This window comes from Heteronotia binoei, chromosome 2 (genome assembly GCF_032191835.1).
Source record: "Heteronotia binoei isolate CCM8104 ecotype False Entrance Well chromosome 2, APGP_CSIRO_Hbin_v1, whole genome shotgun sequence".
Lineage (NCBI taxonomy): Eukaryota > Metazoa > Chordata > Lepidosauria > Squamata > Gekkonidae > Heteronotia > Heteronotia binoei.
Genome location: NC_083224.1, coordinates 114,455,349 through 114,471,235, shown reverse-complemented (window position 1 = coordinate 114,471,235; position 15,887 = coordinate 114,455,349).

The following is a 15,887-nucleotide window of genomic DNA, read 5'->3' as shown; positions in this document are numbered from 1 at the left end:
AAACGTTTGTCCCTGGAAGGGCCCCGCAAAGTCCAGGTGCAACCAGGACCAGGGGTTTCATGTGGATTCCCAGTGCTGCACCAGAGGCACCAGCTGGGTCTCCTGGCAGGGCTGGCATCAAGTGACCCAAGACTCGATCGCATCATCCATCCCAAGCCACCATACATAACTGCGGGCAAGTGCCTTCATGCACACGATCCCCAGGTGGGTTTCATGCAGCGCCGTGAGGACTCAGTGTCTCAGAACAGGGGGCACCACCACCCTGTTCCCCCATAGCAAACACCCCTTATGGACAGAGAGCTCGTCCCTGCGGGATGCGAACGCCCCAAACTCCAGTCCCACCCAGCCCATGGTTCAGAACTCGGAAGAGTATTTTGTCCTTGGCTGAACAGCGTGCAATGTCTTTTGCGTGCACTGGGCAGTCTGGGAGGGACTCTAGAAGCAGGATTTGGTGTGCTGAGGCCGAATCCGGATCTTCCGACAGCAGTGGCAGGTGGCTGAGGGTGTCCGCATGGCCCATGGCTTTCCCCGGCCTGTACTGAAGACCATACTGGTACCCCGCCCAGAAAATGGACCACCCTAGTACCCTGGGTGACAACATCTAGGGCGTTTGTCAGTTGGGGGCAAAGAAGCCGAGTAAGGGCTTGTGGTCTGTATGGATGGTGAAGGGCCGGCCATATAAGTAATCATGGAATTTTTTTTACTTCTGCCACGATTGCCATGCCCTCCTTGTCTATTTCCACTTAGTTGCGCTCCGGTTTCTGCAATGTTCTGGAGTAACAGGCCACTGGGACCTCCCTTCCATCTGGCAACACATGGGCCAGGACGGCGCCCACCCCATAGGGGGAGGCATCGCAGGCCAAAATGGCAGGCATCCTTTCATCAAAGTGCGCCAGCAAGCTGTTGGATGTCAGGAGATCTTTCACAGCCTGGAAGGCGGCAGCTTGCCGGCACCCCCAAACCCATGGAGCCCTTTTGTCTAACAGCCCATGCAAGGGTTCTGCTGCCATCGCCTTGTGGGGGAGGAAGGTGTGGTAAAAGTTGAGGATGCCGAGGAATGATTGCAGTTCGGCTTTGTTAGTGGGGGCTGGGGCGTCGCAAATGGCTGTGATTTTGTCCTTGGATGGGTGGATCCCATTCGCATCCACCGTGTACCCCAAAAAGTCTATTGTAGGGACCCCCAACAGACATTTTTCCCTCTTTACGTTGAGCCCCGCCTCGTTGAAACGCTGTAGTACAGTGCAGAGGCAGCTGGCGAATTCCTCTTCCATTGCTGCAGTGATCAGCACATCGTCAAAGAATGGCTGTACCCTGGGAATCCCTTTTAAGAGAGAGTCCATTAAGCTCTGAAAAATCCCCAGGGCTACGCTGACCCCGAACTGGAGGCGCTTTACCCGGAAAGAGCCCCGATGTGTGACTATGGTTTCAGCCTCGGCTGTGTCAGTGTCCACTGGCAATTGCTGGTACACTTGGGCCAGATCCAGCTTCCCAAAAAATTTGGCGCCTGCTATGGATGCTAACACAGGGCTGACCACTGGGACTGGGTAGGCGTGGTCCTGCAGCACTTTATTGATCGTGCATTTGTAGTCTGCACAGATGCGGACGCTCCCATTTGACTTGACTGGGGTGATGATTGGGGTTTCCCATCGTGTGTTCATGACCAGCTCCAGAACCCCTTGGGCCACTAGGCAGTCTGGCTCCTCCTGTATCTTGGGTTTCAAGGCAAAGGGTACCCACCGGGCCTTTAGCCTTATGGGCAGCACGTTGAGGTTTAGTTGTAACAACACGAGGGAACTCATGTATGTTCCTAGTGTCCCATCGAAAATTTCCAGGAACTCCTCACAGATGTCCTGGAAATCCATGCTGGTGGGAGCATGATAGATTCCCTCTACTCGGATCCCCAAGGGTGCAAACCAAGCCCGGCCCAACAGGCTACTCAGGACCCCTTCCGCCACCAGCAAGGGAAGGTCTCTTGAAAATATTCCGTACCACACCTTGACTACCCTGGCCCCTTTGATGCCAATCACCCTTTTCTGGAAGTCTTGTACGAGCACGGGGGACGGATATAGCTTAGGTCCCCCCTTGGGGCAAAGTTTATTTAGGGTCTGGGCGGAGATGATGGTGTGGGTGGCCCCTGAGTCAACCTCCATCCAACAGGGGGCGCCCTCAATAAACACTGTCATTTTGAGTTTATCTGGGGACGGCATGGGGATGTCGCATACCTGTCTGACCGATGTGGTGATGGCATTGATATCCTCTATGACAGCAACCTCGTGGCGGTAGCCATTTTTTCCGCCCTTCCAACGGGGGGTGCTCTCTCAGGTTGGTGTCATTTATAAGCAGCAGACCCTGGTGAGGAGACCCATCTTTCCACACTGGTGGCAGACGGTGTCCCAGAATCGGCAGGAGCGGCGCTCGTGGCTTTCCCCGCAACTTGCACACTCTCAAGCTGGTGCGTTTTCAGTCGCATGTGGCTGCTGGCACTTCACAGCCGTGTGGTGGAGCTTGAGAGCGTCATCTCCCCTTGAGTCGTCCGCATCTGAGGAGGATGAGGCGGCTTGGTGAGCCTCCGCCGCCATGCACTCTCTCTACGATTTCTCATAGGCGGTAGCCGCTTTGATTGCCTTGGGGAGGTCCATCTCATCTTTCCCAAGCAGCTTCCTTCTCAGCAGCCCATCCCACAGCCCGAAAATAAACCAGTCCCTCAGTTTTTCCTTCAATCGGTGAAACTCGCAGCATAGTGATAGCCAGCAGAGGGCCACAATGTAGTCAATGGCAGACTCGTTGGGCCACTGTCTGCGCTCAGAAAAGATGAAGCGATGGGTCAGGGACTGACGACTGTGGTGTGAAATGGGTCGTCAGGGCGGCGGTGATGTCCGTGTAGGAGGCATCCTTGAGGAGGGTGAGCGCCAGTAGCCCCTGGGCTAGCTCCTGGGTGTTCATCCCACATGAGCTGAGGAATAGCGATCTCTTTTTATCCCCCACAACCCCGTGGTAGTGGATGTTCTCCAGTCGATCCAACCAGGTCTCCCATTGCTCTGGGCTGGTCACATCGAACTCGAGAATTGTTCCTGGCATAGCGGCCATTGTCAGCGCTGATGGTGTGTGCGTGGTGCGGAATGCCCTTAGCTGCTGGCCTCGCTTACCAGGATCCCATCCTCGTTGCCACTATAATATAGTGGATTCTATACAGTAATGAGGCGGGGTGGTAGTGAACATAGCTCTTTTATTGAATACAGCATGGTATAGTGCTGCCTACAAAGACTAACTGCTAGGGTCGCAAGGCCTTCTATATATACACACCCAAAGTTCCCGCACTGCCTGTGACTGGACCATTCAAACCAGTTGGGGGCTCTTGATTGGAACAGGGCAGCAGGATTTGGATCCTGCTGCCTATTGTTCCCAAGTCCCTCAAGTTCTGTTCTTCAGGCCCCAGTGAGCCAGGCAAGAACTCCAGCTTATAGATACAATTCTAAGCACATATATAACAGTTTGATTCGTTTAATTAACACAAAGCGGGTATAATATACTGGGTTCCATGCAATGATGAGGCAAGATGGTAGTGATCAAAGCTTTTTTATTACATACAGCAGGGGTGGCCAACGGTAGCTCTCCAGATGTTTTTTGCCTACAGCTCCCATCATCCCCAGCCAGCATGGCCAATGGCTGCGGCTGATGGGAGTTGTAGGTAAAAAACATCTGAAGAGCTACCATTGGCCACCCCTGAGATACAGCATAGTATAGTGCTGCATTCAAAAACTGACGACTGGGCCAACAGGGCCAACTATTTATACCCTCAAAATTCCTGCGCTAGCATGCTATTGGACCATTCAAACCAGCAGGGGGCTCATGACTGGAGCAGGGCAGCAGGGATTTGGATCCTGCTGCCTATTGTTCCTGAGTCCCCAAACTCAGTCCTACAGGCTCCAATGAGCCAGGCAAGAACTCCATATAATAGTCACAATTACGATCACATATACAACAGGGGGGATGCTGAAGCCATTCCATATTTCATTTGAAGTCACACTGCGTAATGAAAAATGGAGGGAGCAAATAACAGTTTTATTGCCAACCCCTGTCCCACTTATGGTCACTTTCGAACAGCTGCTGTTGTTGGCTTGATGCCTCCTTTGCAAGGCTGGCTCCTTCCCCATGCAACAGAAACAAGCTGATAAGTCAAGGACACTGGCAGTTAGTGGAATCCTAAGACTGTCATGATTTTTACTGTAGAGAACTAAAGTTGGTGGTCAGATTTAGAAGCTGAGAACACATGACTCTCCTTCTCAGTGCCATGAATATGAGTCTTCTTCTGGATCACTTGTATAGGCAAGGAGGAAGAGCAAATCTCCTGGATGTTCTCATTTCAGTTCAGGGTTATCCGAAAGTGAGAGGGGGTGTTATTGACTGTCTCCTGGGCACTCCATTATACCCTAGGGAGACTGGTCTCTATATAGAGTATTATGCAGAACTGATCCATGGCTGGAGCTTGGGGGGCTGTTTTTTGTTTTAGGTAGAGGCACCAAATTTTCAGCATAGCACCTGGTGCCTCTCCTCAAAAAAATCCCCCAAGTTTCAAAAAGATTGGACCAGGGGGTCCAATTCTTTGAGCCCCAAAATATGGTGCTCCCCGTTCTATTATTTCCAGTGAAGGAAAGACATTTAAAAGGAGCATGCTCCCTTTAAATGTGATGGCCAAAACTCCCTTTGGAGTTCAATCATGCTTGTCACAACGTTACTCCTGGTTCCACCCCCAAAGTTCCCAGATACATCCTGAGTCAGACCTGGCAACCCGAGAAGGAAAGAAGAGGGAAAGACTGCTGGAAACAACAACCTTGTTAGGAAGCTGCATTCTGGTAGTAACTGTAACCATCATGAGCTATGCTTGCTGTTGTTGCCATGCTCCAGTGCTGGCTTGGTTGACTGGTTTAGCAGGAACTGATAAGCAAGGATTTCCCTCAGCCAGCAGTCAGAGCAGCTCTTATTTATTGGCCCTGTTCACATAGCGTGTTGAGTCCATGTTAAACTGACCTGGTTCTGTTCCAAATATCTTTGTTCTGGATATTATCGATCAGACTGCCATACTGCAATTCGAATCACTCCGTGGTAAAACCGTATTCAGCCATCCACATGATGGCACCATTCAGTTCTTTTTTTCTACACTATTATGCACATGCGTGCACTATGCGCATGCGCACACTATGTGCACATGCACATAAGTTAAAACATTATGTGGTTATGCGGTTATATGCAGATCACTAAGCAGTAAAAAAAATGGTGACCGTAAACCGGATGTCTGAGGCTTCTTTTGCTCTGGGACAGCCTTCAGACATCCGGAATTTGGTTAATATTGAAGCAGAACTATCTAGACAGAGAAAACTATGAGGTGAAACCAGAAAACTAAAAAAACACTGCAAAGGAGCAGGTAACAAAATAATCCAGTTCTGAGAAGGATTGGGGGGGATGGGCTACCACAAGTTAATACCGGGAGGCAGATGTTGCTGTCTGATCAGCCACTTTAAATCCGGAAGGAAACAGCAGCGACATCTGATTATACTGTGCGTCTGAACAGGCACATTGTGTTTCAACTTCCATGTACCCCTAGTGGCTGCAGTGCAGAACTGCACTAGAAGAAAAAATCAGCTGCATAAATACATGCCAGCAGACCTGCTCCACAGGAATTTTGTCTCCCCCCACCTTAAACGCCCTGTCTAGCCAAGAAAAAGTCCTTCCAAAATTTAGGGACATTCAAATGCTGAAAATGCTTATCCTGCATTGAGCAGAGGGTTGGACTAGATGCCCTGAATGGCACCTCTAACTCTGTGATTCTATGAGTCTATGAAAATAGAGGGGGCATGATACCAAAATATAACATGTTGGACTCATTTGTTATGATGGCCAGATCTGACATAAATGTTACTTTGTGGGGCCAGGCCATGCATACCATAAAATGTAATGCTAAGTACTGGAGATAAAAACTTTACAATGACACAGGCAAACCCAATTAACAATATTATTTTCACTCAAAATACAGAAAAAAGCAATTGATTCTTAGGAGTGAAAGCAACTGATTTACTGGGGAATCCACAAAAGCCCCAATAAAGGCCTTTGGCTGAGGTAGTGGATATTTCCACCATCTCAGCCTCCCCTGCCCATACTAAGCCTATAGATGCTACTATTCTGTTAAATATACAGGAGGCATATTGGACTGCTCTGGAGCAATGTATGTTTTTTGCTGCCATCTTGCCCTATTTAATTGTATTGTTTGTTTTTAAATCACATATTTGTTGTATTTTATTTATGTTGTGAGCTGCCCTGAGCCCTATATGGGATAGGATGGAAAATAACAACAACAACCTTAATCACATGCAAGACTAGGTTTTTCCAAAGGACACCATAAAATGAGAAGTATCTTACATTTCTATACAAATCAGTTACTTTTTATATACATAGCACTTTTAGGAGACAAGTAATCTTCCTTTCAAGTAAGTAAGGTAGTTTTTCAGCCTCCCTAATGCCCAGTCTCAGCAGCCGAGCATGGCTACAATCCATCTCTCACTCTTTGTCTCCTCTCTTCCCCCATCCTACCTCTGAGGATCTCAAGGAGGAACACCAGACTTTTCCCCTCCATTACCCCATTCCTACCACCCCATCACCCCTATGAGGTGGGCCAGGCTGAGCAACCAGCCCTGGATGATCCAGACAACAGGTCCTGGCTCAGGAGGAGGGTGGTGGGGTTGGAACCTGGCTCTTCCAGATTCCCCCCATCCCCAGTTCTCATCTCCCCTGTATTTCCCATATAAGCAGTGAGACTGAGAGGAAGGTTTGACAGAAAGGCTGTTTCTGAAACCTCCAAAGAGTACTTTCTGTTCTCCCACAGTCCCTTTTCCTTCATGGACTGAAAGCAGGTGTGAGGGAGAAGGGAGGTTGCCATATCCCCCTCCCAACACTCACTCTGCCTCTCAGTTCTGCAGCTGTTCAGACATGTGGTAGCAACAGCAGAGCCCCTTTTCCCCTTTGCTCCTCCACTTGCTTCCAAGTGTCAGATGTCTTTCCCCTCAAGCGGCACATACACGGCAGTCCGGTTGCCTCCCAATCAGTGTGCCAGCCCTCCTCCTCCTCTCTCCTGTCTGCCAGTCCTTCATCAGCAAACCGCCACTCCATGTACCTGCTCTCACCATTTTGTATGGCAGTAGCAGCATCAGTTACTCAGCTCCACCCCTCTATGTAGTGGCTTCACCAATCCTTACTGAGCTGTGGTTGGAGTACCCGGGAGGGGAAAAAACACCACCTCTCCTCTTTCTTGGGCTTTGCTGCCATTCCTTGGGCTTTGCTGCCACAATTTTACTTCAGTCTCATAATCCTGCCCTTTATAGAAATATGCTTTCTATTTCTTGGCAGCTTCAACCACACACACCTTGTCGCATGCACCTGCTCACCAATTCTGTCCCCCAAGCAGCCTCCTGCTTTCCCTTGCACTAGCTGCTCTCAGACGGGAAAAGAGCCCTGGACAGGCTGGTTCTGTCCCCCTGGGCCATATGTTTGAGCATGCTTTACAAGGCTTGCCAAGAGCCCACTGATAGTCTGATGCCTCCAGTGCTCTATCTAAGGATAGTATAGCAGTCCTTGGGCTTCTAGACAGCAGAAACTAATACCCCAGAAGAAGACCGCAGATTTATACCCCATCCTTCTCTCTGAATCAGAGTCTCAGAGTGGCTTACAATCTCCTTTATCTCTTTTCCCCATAACAGACACCCTGTGAGGTGGGTGGGACTCAGAGAGCTTTCACAGCTTCTGCCCTTTCAAGGACAACTCCTACGAAAGCTATGGCTAACCCAATGCCATTACAGCAGCTGCAAATGGAGGAGTGGGGAATCAAACCCGGTTCTCCCAGAAAAGAGTCCACACACTGAACCACTATACCAAACTGGCTCTCAACTAAAGGAACAGCCCTACAAAATAAAAGTTTTGGTTCAGGACTGGATCACCAGTGCAAAACATAAGGATCTGGCTATAAATGTGAAGATAAAGTAGGGCTATGTTAGTAAAAGCAATGAAGAAACCTGTAATACCTTCAGTTATAGACATCAACAAACAACCCAGATTTACAATTTATTCATTGCACTATACCACACTTTAATGTCCAGTTAATGGCTGGTCTGCATTAAGAAGTAGAAAGATAATAGAAGTATTATCTTGCTGGGTATCATCTTCCTTTTATCCTTCCCTTTCTACTTCTTTATCTGCTGCCTAGTTGCTTTAAATGTGTGCATCAACTGGTCATCTGCTTCTAATTTTTATATGATGCATTAAGCAGTACAGCATGAAAACTGGCTTTGCCAGCAGAGGGCAGACTGCCACAAAAGTACCAGTTGCTGAACCGTATCCTGGATATTCAATATTAAAATACAATGGAAGACATGCAATAACCAGACAACCAGATGAATTTTCCTCAGACCAGATTAAGCCCTGTATTAAGAACAGCTTTTAGAATTCTCTTACTTTTCTCTCATATTTATATCCTGCCATTCCACCAAGGAACTTAGAACAGTGTAGGTAAAGTTACCCTGTTTTATCCTCACAACAGCCCTTTGAAGTAGGAGAAGCTGAGAGTTTCTACCCTATTCTGCATTGTCTCCATTTTCAAAAAAACTCTCCTTTGACCCAACCTCCTTTTTCAACTGTTGCCCAGTTTCCCTTTTGCCATTTGCAGCTAAAGTCCTAGGGTGTTTTTACATTGACAGTTTGTGACTCTCTATCACCGCATTGGAAACTCACCTTTTACATTACTTAATGTTCTCACAACTGTTTTGCATCATTGCTGCCCGAAGCATCTACATTTATTTCGATGAGATGAGTTTTGGAGCTGCTTCTGCAATGTTTTTCTCCACACTAGTTTTGATCTGGTCTTTTCTCTCCAGGCGTTTCAAAGTAATCCCTAGGCCAAAGGAGGCCTGTCTGAAGTCAACCAGGGATAGGGCCTTTTCAATTACATCCCCCTGCTGGTGGAACCAGCTACCGGAAGAGGTGAGGGCCTTGTGGAACCTTGGGCAGTTCCGCAAGGCCTGTAAAACAGTCCTCTTCTGGTTGGCATATAACTGACTGGTACCTAAAAACTGCGAAGGAAGGTTGTAGATAGCACACTGTTAGATCGTTTTCTTGTTTTAATTGCTGTAAATTATTTAATGTATTTTAATATTTATTAACCTTATTGTTAGAATTTCATGTTGTAAGCTGCCCTGAGCCCGCCTCAGTGGGGAGGGCAGGATATAAATCGAATAAAATAAATAAATAAATAGAATAAACTTGTATTGTAGAAGTTTTCATGTGTTTTAAAAGACTCCTCCAAAAGCCACCACAAGGTGCAGTAATTTGCATGAGAACTGAAAGCACTTGAAATTTTTACATATCATTGCTTGTCTCATCTAGTAATTTAAACTTGTATTGTTATTGTAGTGTTGACATGATTTCCAAGCAATCGTATACGCACTGGTATTCCGGCTGCCCTCTGATCAGAGACACACGTCCCCCGCCCAAACTGAAACGCTTAAATGTAAAAGGAAAATAATTAAACTGGAACAGTGGCAGGCTTTGAAGACTCTAAAACTCTGGATCAAACTGAATGTAAAAACACCTCTAGAGTGTGCTGCTTACTCCCATCGTATCAAATTCCTTTTGTCTTAGCTCCTTGCAATCTATCTTTTGCCTTTTGAAATCAACTGCATTCAGTTTTATTGATTAATATATTTATACCTCCACTGTCCAGCCATGATTGGCTTCCAAAATGACTTAAATTAATTTTTAAAAATTATCACAATGGAATGGTATCAAATATTAGAACTGCAGAAGCAGACAATCTGTAAGGACTCACAAGATACTTCATTTCCCCCATATTGCCTTCCCTGCACTGTTTCCTCTTTTCCTCCTCCTGGCAACCCCCATATCCTCTCCCCCTTCCCCTGCTCCATTTGCTCCCTCCCACTGACTAACCTATTTACCTTTTATCTGCTCCCTCCCAGTCTTCAGCTTTATTGATATTTTTCTTCATTTATACCTAATCTTTCTCCCTAATGGAAATTCAAAGCAGTTTACATGGTTTCCTCCACTTCATCTTTATAACAATCATATGAGGTAAATTAGTCTGAGAGGGAGAGACTGGCCCAAGGTCACCCAGGAAGCTTATATGGCAGAGAGGGGATTTGAAGTCAGGTCTCCCAGACCCAGTCTTATCCTCCAACCACTACAGTACACTACACTGGCACTCAGATTTCCCTCCCTCCTCCCTGGCAGCTCCTTCCTGGGAGAAGTCCAGCGAAGTTACGCAAGTCCTGTGATAACAAGTTCCTCAGATGAGTTATGCTGAGGCTGCTGCTAGAGCCAGGCAAGTTGTGTGACATCAAGTTGTCTAGTAGTCTCTGCAGGACCTAGGGGAGATGTGCAAAGTACATGGTAGCAACAAGTCACCCAGGTGAGTTGTGTGGCAACAACTGTCACATAAAAGTGCATCACCTAGTCACTGCTGGGCCTGGGTGAGTTGCACAAATCACATGATTGTAAATCACCCAGAGATTGCTGCTGAGCATGACACCAGTTGAATGAACCCTCACTCCAGATGAGGGAGAAGGGGATTAAGGGTGGACTGGGAAGCCAAAATAGCCTTGGAGGGCCCTGCACACGCACCCAGGCTTTTTAGTGACAGAAACCAAGTCTTGAAAGCTGGGGATTGCTGTGGTGGTCTAGAAACCCACAAAAAGGTTACTGAGAATGATCAGATGACATTAATTTCTTAAAGTTACAGGAGCAGCTTCTATTATTTTGGAAGTGTTGATCCTCCAATTTACTTTTTTAAGGTTTCAGATTTTGCCTTTTACAAAAGGTTTGTAAAAATATTTGTCTTAACTGTTCATGGCCCTAATCTGTGGATTTAAAGATCCTAATCTCAGACTATGTTGAGAATTAAATATAACAAGCAGGGAGTTGCAAGACACATGCAGGGGAAATCCCATTCTTTTTGTACCACCTTCTTTGCTGGACCACCCACTTGCCAGTCAGCCCACCCCCCAGCACATCCAACTGCAAAGCTTAAACCAACAGCTGCCTGGCTCATGTGGCCAGGAGGCAGTTACAGCTCCTTCCTCCCCAACCTCATCCACCTGCAGCACCTCCACCTACCTGGTTCAAGTGGTGGTAACTCCAGCTTTCCCATGCTCCTCCCCCCCAAACCTGCCTGGTATGTGTAGCAGTGAATCCAGCTGTTCTCTTCTCCTACCTACCTGCCTAACTCATGCAGCAACATCTCTGGGTGTCTGTCTTTTACCTGCCTGGTTAGGGGGCAGCAGCTACAGCTTCTCTGCCCACCCCACAGACAGCCCAAATGGGATATTGAGCTTGTGCAAGCAACATTGCTCTCTTGGGGACTTTAAACACCCCCCTATATATTTTCATATTTTTCTGCATGCCTGTGTCAGTTCCCCAGGTCTGCAGAAGAAAAACCCTATATCTGAATATAGCCTCATTCTCTGGATTTATTGATCCACATGAAGGCCAGATTAAGCATTAGACATAGGATGATTATGGGTGTGTGGATAGCAGTCTCTTCTGGTGCCTGGTAACAGATGACATAATCCTAGATCTAGGCTCTTCTTTCCAGAAAGTAGAGGACCTAAGGAGCTAAAGGTAGACTCAGGGGCTGGCTGGTGGTAAGAAGCAACACTTCTGTTGACCTGCTCTTACCAGAAATCACTGATCTCCCTGCCAAGTCCTCCTTGAACTTCTCTGCTGCCTCTCTCCTGCTTGATTCTTTCCATGCTTTCAGTTTCTTTGACCCAGTTGTCAACTGCTTCTCTCTTGACCTAATTGCTCATTCATTTTTCCATAATAGGAATTCCTTTCTCTGCTTTTTCTGTCTCCGTTGTGAATTACCTAAGGTCAATGATCCTCATCTATTCTGTCTCTATAAATTGCTGCCAGATGACTTCCTTGAGTTACATGGCTTTCAGTACTACTTAAATATCTCCTCATCTACATCTCTAATTCTGACCTTATATTTCTAACCAGTTATCCCACATTTCCAATTAACTGTTCGATATTTTTGCCTGACATTTTATTAGTTTCAAACTTACCATGTCTATGAACTAATCTTTTCTCTCAAGCCCTCTTCTCTATAGCTGTGATCCACTAGAAATTTCCACTGATAAAAGGTTATCAGTGGGGTAAGATATTCTCCTCTCTACCTCTCAGTGCAAAATGCCTCTCAAATGGTTTTTCTGGAAGACAGGGGACCCCCACAAACAGCGTGGGGGAAGTTGGAAATCTGCAGCAAGAGAGGAGAATTGGGGGCGATTGTTCCCTTTCTGTCCATGAATCCTTTAGTGGACCCAAGCCCTTATGTAATTTCCTAATATATTGTCAGCAACACCATCTACTCTGTAGAACAGGCACAAACCCCTTAGCTTTATTGTTTTTTCTCCTTCCCTTCCCACTATCATGACCCTTCTCTTGTCTTCTTATGTATCTCAGTTCTAAGATTCAGTAAAATGTGAATATTTTTCCTCCTGCAAATCTGGAAAGAAGTCAATCCCCTATATTCAGTAACTTGATCATGCCTCAATGTACAGAGACACTCCATGACAAAACCAAGCCTTATTGCTAGGGCATAATCATCTAAAGTCAGGAGGAGCCTTATGCACTGCCTAAGAAACTCAGAAATTGTTCTTTAAATGTCCCTTTTTTAATTTCCTCTCAGGTGAGTTATTTCTGGTAATGCTGTTAAGTCTTTTGGCTCTAGCATTCAATGTCAAGGTTATTTACTAGGACTCTGATTACTGCCCCAGCCTTTCTGACATATAGACAGTCAACACTTCAGAATTTCTTTTTGCCTTTTTAAAAACTTCATGCAGGAATGACTCTTCCTACAATATTTAACCCCAATGAGTTTGAGCTACTCAGCCAAAAGCAGCCTTTTCCGTAACGCACATAAAGGTGCAAGCACCAGTCATTTCTGTGCAAGCACCAGTCATTTCTGACTCTGGGGTGATGTCGCATCACGACATTTTCATGGCAGACTTTTTACGGAATGGTTTGCCATTGCCTTCCCCAGTCATCTACACTTCCCCCCCAGCAAGCTGGGTACTTATTTTACCGACCTCAGAAGGATAGAAGGCTGAGTCAACCTTGAACCAGCTACCTGAACCCAGCTTCCGCCGGGATCGAACTCAGGTCGTGAGCAGAGAGCTTCATCTGCAGTACTGCAGCTTTACCACTCTGTGCCATGGGGCTCTTTCATAATGCACATACCTTCATGGAAATGTTTACTATGCATGGATGAAGTAATATTTATAGTCTTCAAAACATGCAAAGTATGAAAAAAGAGTGAGCCATTAACTCTTTCCCCCTCCATCAAGGTTGCTATTCGCCCCATCTAGGGAAAAGGTAACTGTGGGTACAGTCAGACAGGTAGGTTGCCATGGCAGTATCTCAGCTTTAAATAAGCTGCTTGAGTCTGGGCAGTTTCTGTCGATCAGACAGTGCCCCATTAGCTGGCATCCTAGTGCTGTGGGCCCATCGTTGGTCATTCACATCACTAACACGGCACAACCACCGACCTGCAGGTGGGTTCATCTTCCCCCGTAAGTCCCGCTGTGCATGTGCAGAAACAGACAAATGCACATGCACTCCTGGCTGTGTTCTATGGGACCGCTGAAGTGCACATCAGATTGGAGTTGTAAAAAAAAAAAAGTGCCAGAAACGGAGTGGAATGATCAAACCACTCATGTGTTTCCATAGCATACCTGGGTGATCAGATGCTTGGAAACCCACCATGGAAGCGCTTTGCAGAGATAGCCACCAGAATTTGCTGGTAGCTATGTAATCCACAGGGGAGTTGTTTTAACACAAGGTAGGGACAAGTGGGGCATGGGAGCCAGATGTGTATGTTTGATTGTGCCCATTTGATCAGAAATGAGGGAGACTATGTCAGGCCAAACTGCTCATGTGATTGTACCCTGTGTTTTCATCCTGTAGAGCAAGTTATGGTTTGAGGCAGTGGTGTTTGGCTTTAAGAGAACAGCAAAGCAAAGGTTTACCCACCTGAGCATTGCAGACCTTCTCTGAAGCAGTGTAATTTTTGTGCAAGGTGCCATTTTGAGACTGGTTCCAGCCACCAAACTGCCATTTTTTGACTTGTGGCTTTAAAGGCACAAAGTCTTTACAGGCATAAACAAAGTCTGCCCACACATGGTGGAAAAATATTGTTAGTAAACTGGATAAATTAATTCCACCCGTATCTTTAGATGTCCATGATCCTCACCCCATTCCCAGAATTATATTGAATAGGTCAAATTTGTATGTGGTTGTTGGTGAAACACTTTAGAGTGTCTTTTTAGGGTTCAAATTGTCTCCAAATCCATGTCACTGCTACACAGTCACAGAATTTGATGTATGACAGTCATTTGGGGATCCCAAGAATCTAGTCTTGGATCCTTCAATTCACAAGTAGAATTCCATGCAGAGAACAAGTAGAATTTCCTGCCTCCCACTCCTATTGTAGTTTTCTTTGTTCCCTGAATAACTGGCCATAGTTTTCAGAGAGTAGCTCTGTGTATGTGTGAGGAGTTTGCCCTTTACACTGGTAGAGGTGTTCTTATACTGAAAGTGACTGTAGGATCCTACCCCTAATTCCCAGGCCTTGAATTCAGCAGTCGCTCACAGGAGCACAGCTCCTGAACCTATCTGACACCTCCTTTCCTCCTCCTACCTACCTTGTCCATTGAATAGTAGGTGCAGCTACACGGCAATTCCCTGGATGAGCTCCACCACCTATTTTTCTACAAAACGACCCCTGCTAGTACCTAATGTTAATTTCAAAACATGTGAGCCCTGCTTGATGACTTCTTAGTTTAAAGTATGGATAGTAGTAGTGAGCTCACATAATATCTGATATGGTGAAAACCACATTTCTTGCAGGTTACAACACCTGTCTTGGGAGGGGGCAAGCAGGTCTGAACAGGTGGATTCATTTTTCTGTGTTTTACAAAGCTAATTTCCTGTGTGCAGTGTTTAGGAAACACTTTTCTTCTGTGCACACCCAACGCATCCCTCAAAGTGTATACACAATCCACCTGGCTCTGACATTGCTATCACCTTCTAGTGTTCCTATATAGAAGAAACTTTGCACACGATGTAGTGCTAGACAATCAGAAAATTTGCTAGTGTGGCAAAGCTCTATTTTCCCATATTTGGAATCTTGCTGAGATCCAGGAAATAAATACAAGGAGCAGTAAGTGAATAAGACACTAATAAATCAAACACACACACATGAAGAGAGAATTTCCATGTCTTCATGGCAAGCAAAATTTGATCTCTAATTGTTTTTTGTTTTGTTTTTTGCCTTGGAAGGTCAGACTACAGATAAAACAAACATAAGAGAGACAGTAGAAAGGAATGTTGATTTTAGGACCCTATATCTTTTTGTTTCATTTAACCTGTAGCCAGACTTTCCACAGAATCATCCAAGTTGCAGAATAATTTGAATTTTATTTGTCACACATCAACTGGATGCAAAGACTGAGAAACCGAAGAGTTAAAACAGGCAGGATTTTGAAGAGTCATAGGAGGCAAGATGAGCCTAGTGTTTCAATAATGGAGGCATTATCATTTACAAATGTTGTGAAAGTAAGAAGTGGATTAATGCTATTCAAATTGCCCACATTCAAGTCTTCCTATAATATTCAAGGTAAATGCAGGGTATATTAGGTAGATCTTCTACAAATGCACCAAGGCTGCAACTTTCATGAGCCACAGACAGAGCTTTGAAGGACACTTTGAGGTCATAAACTGAAGTTTTTTATTTAGTATAAACAGGACATTTAAAGTTATTGTTTACATGGAGA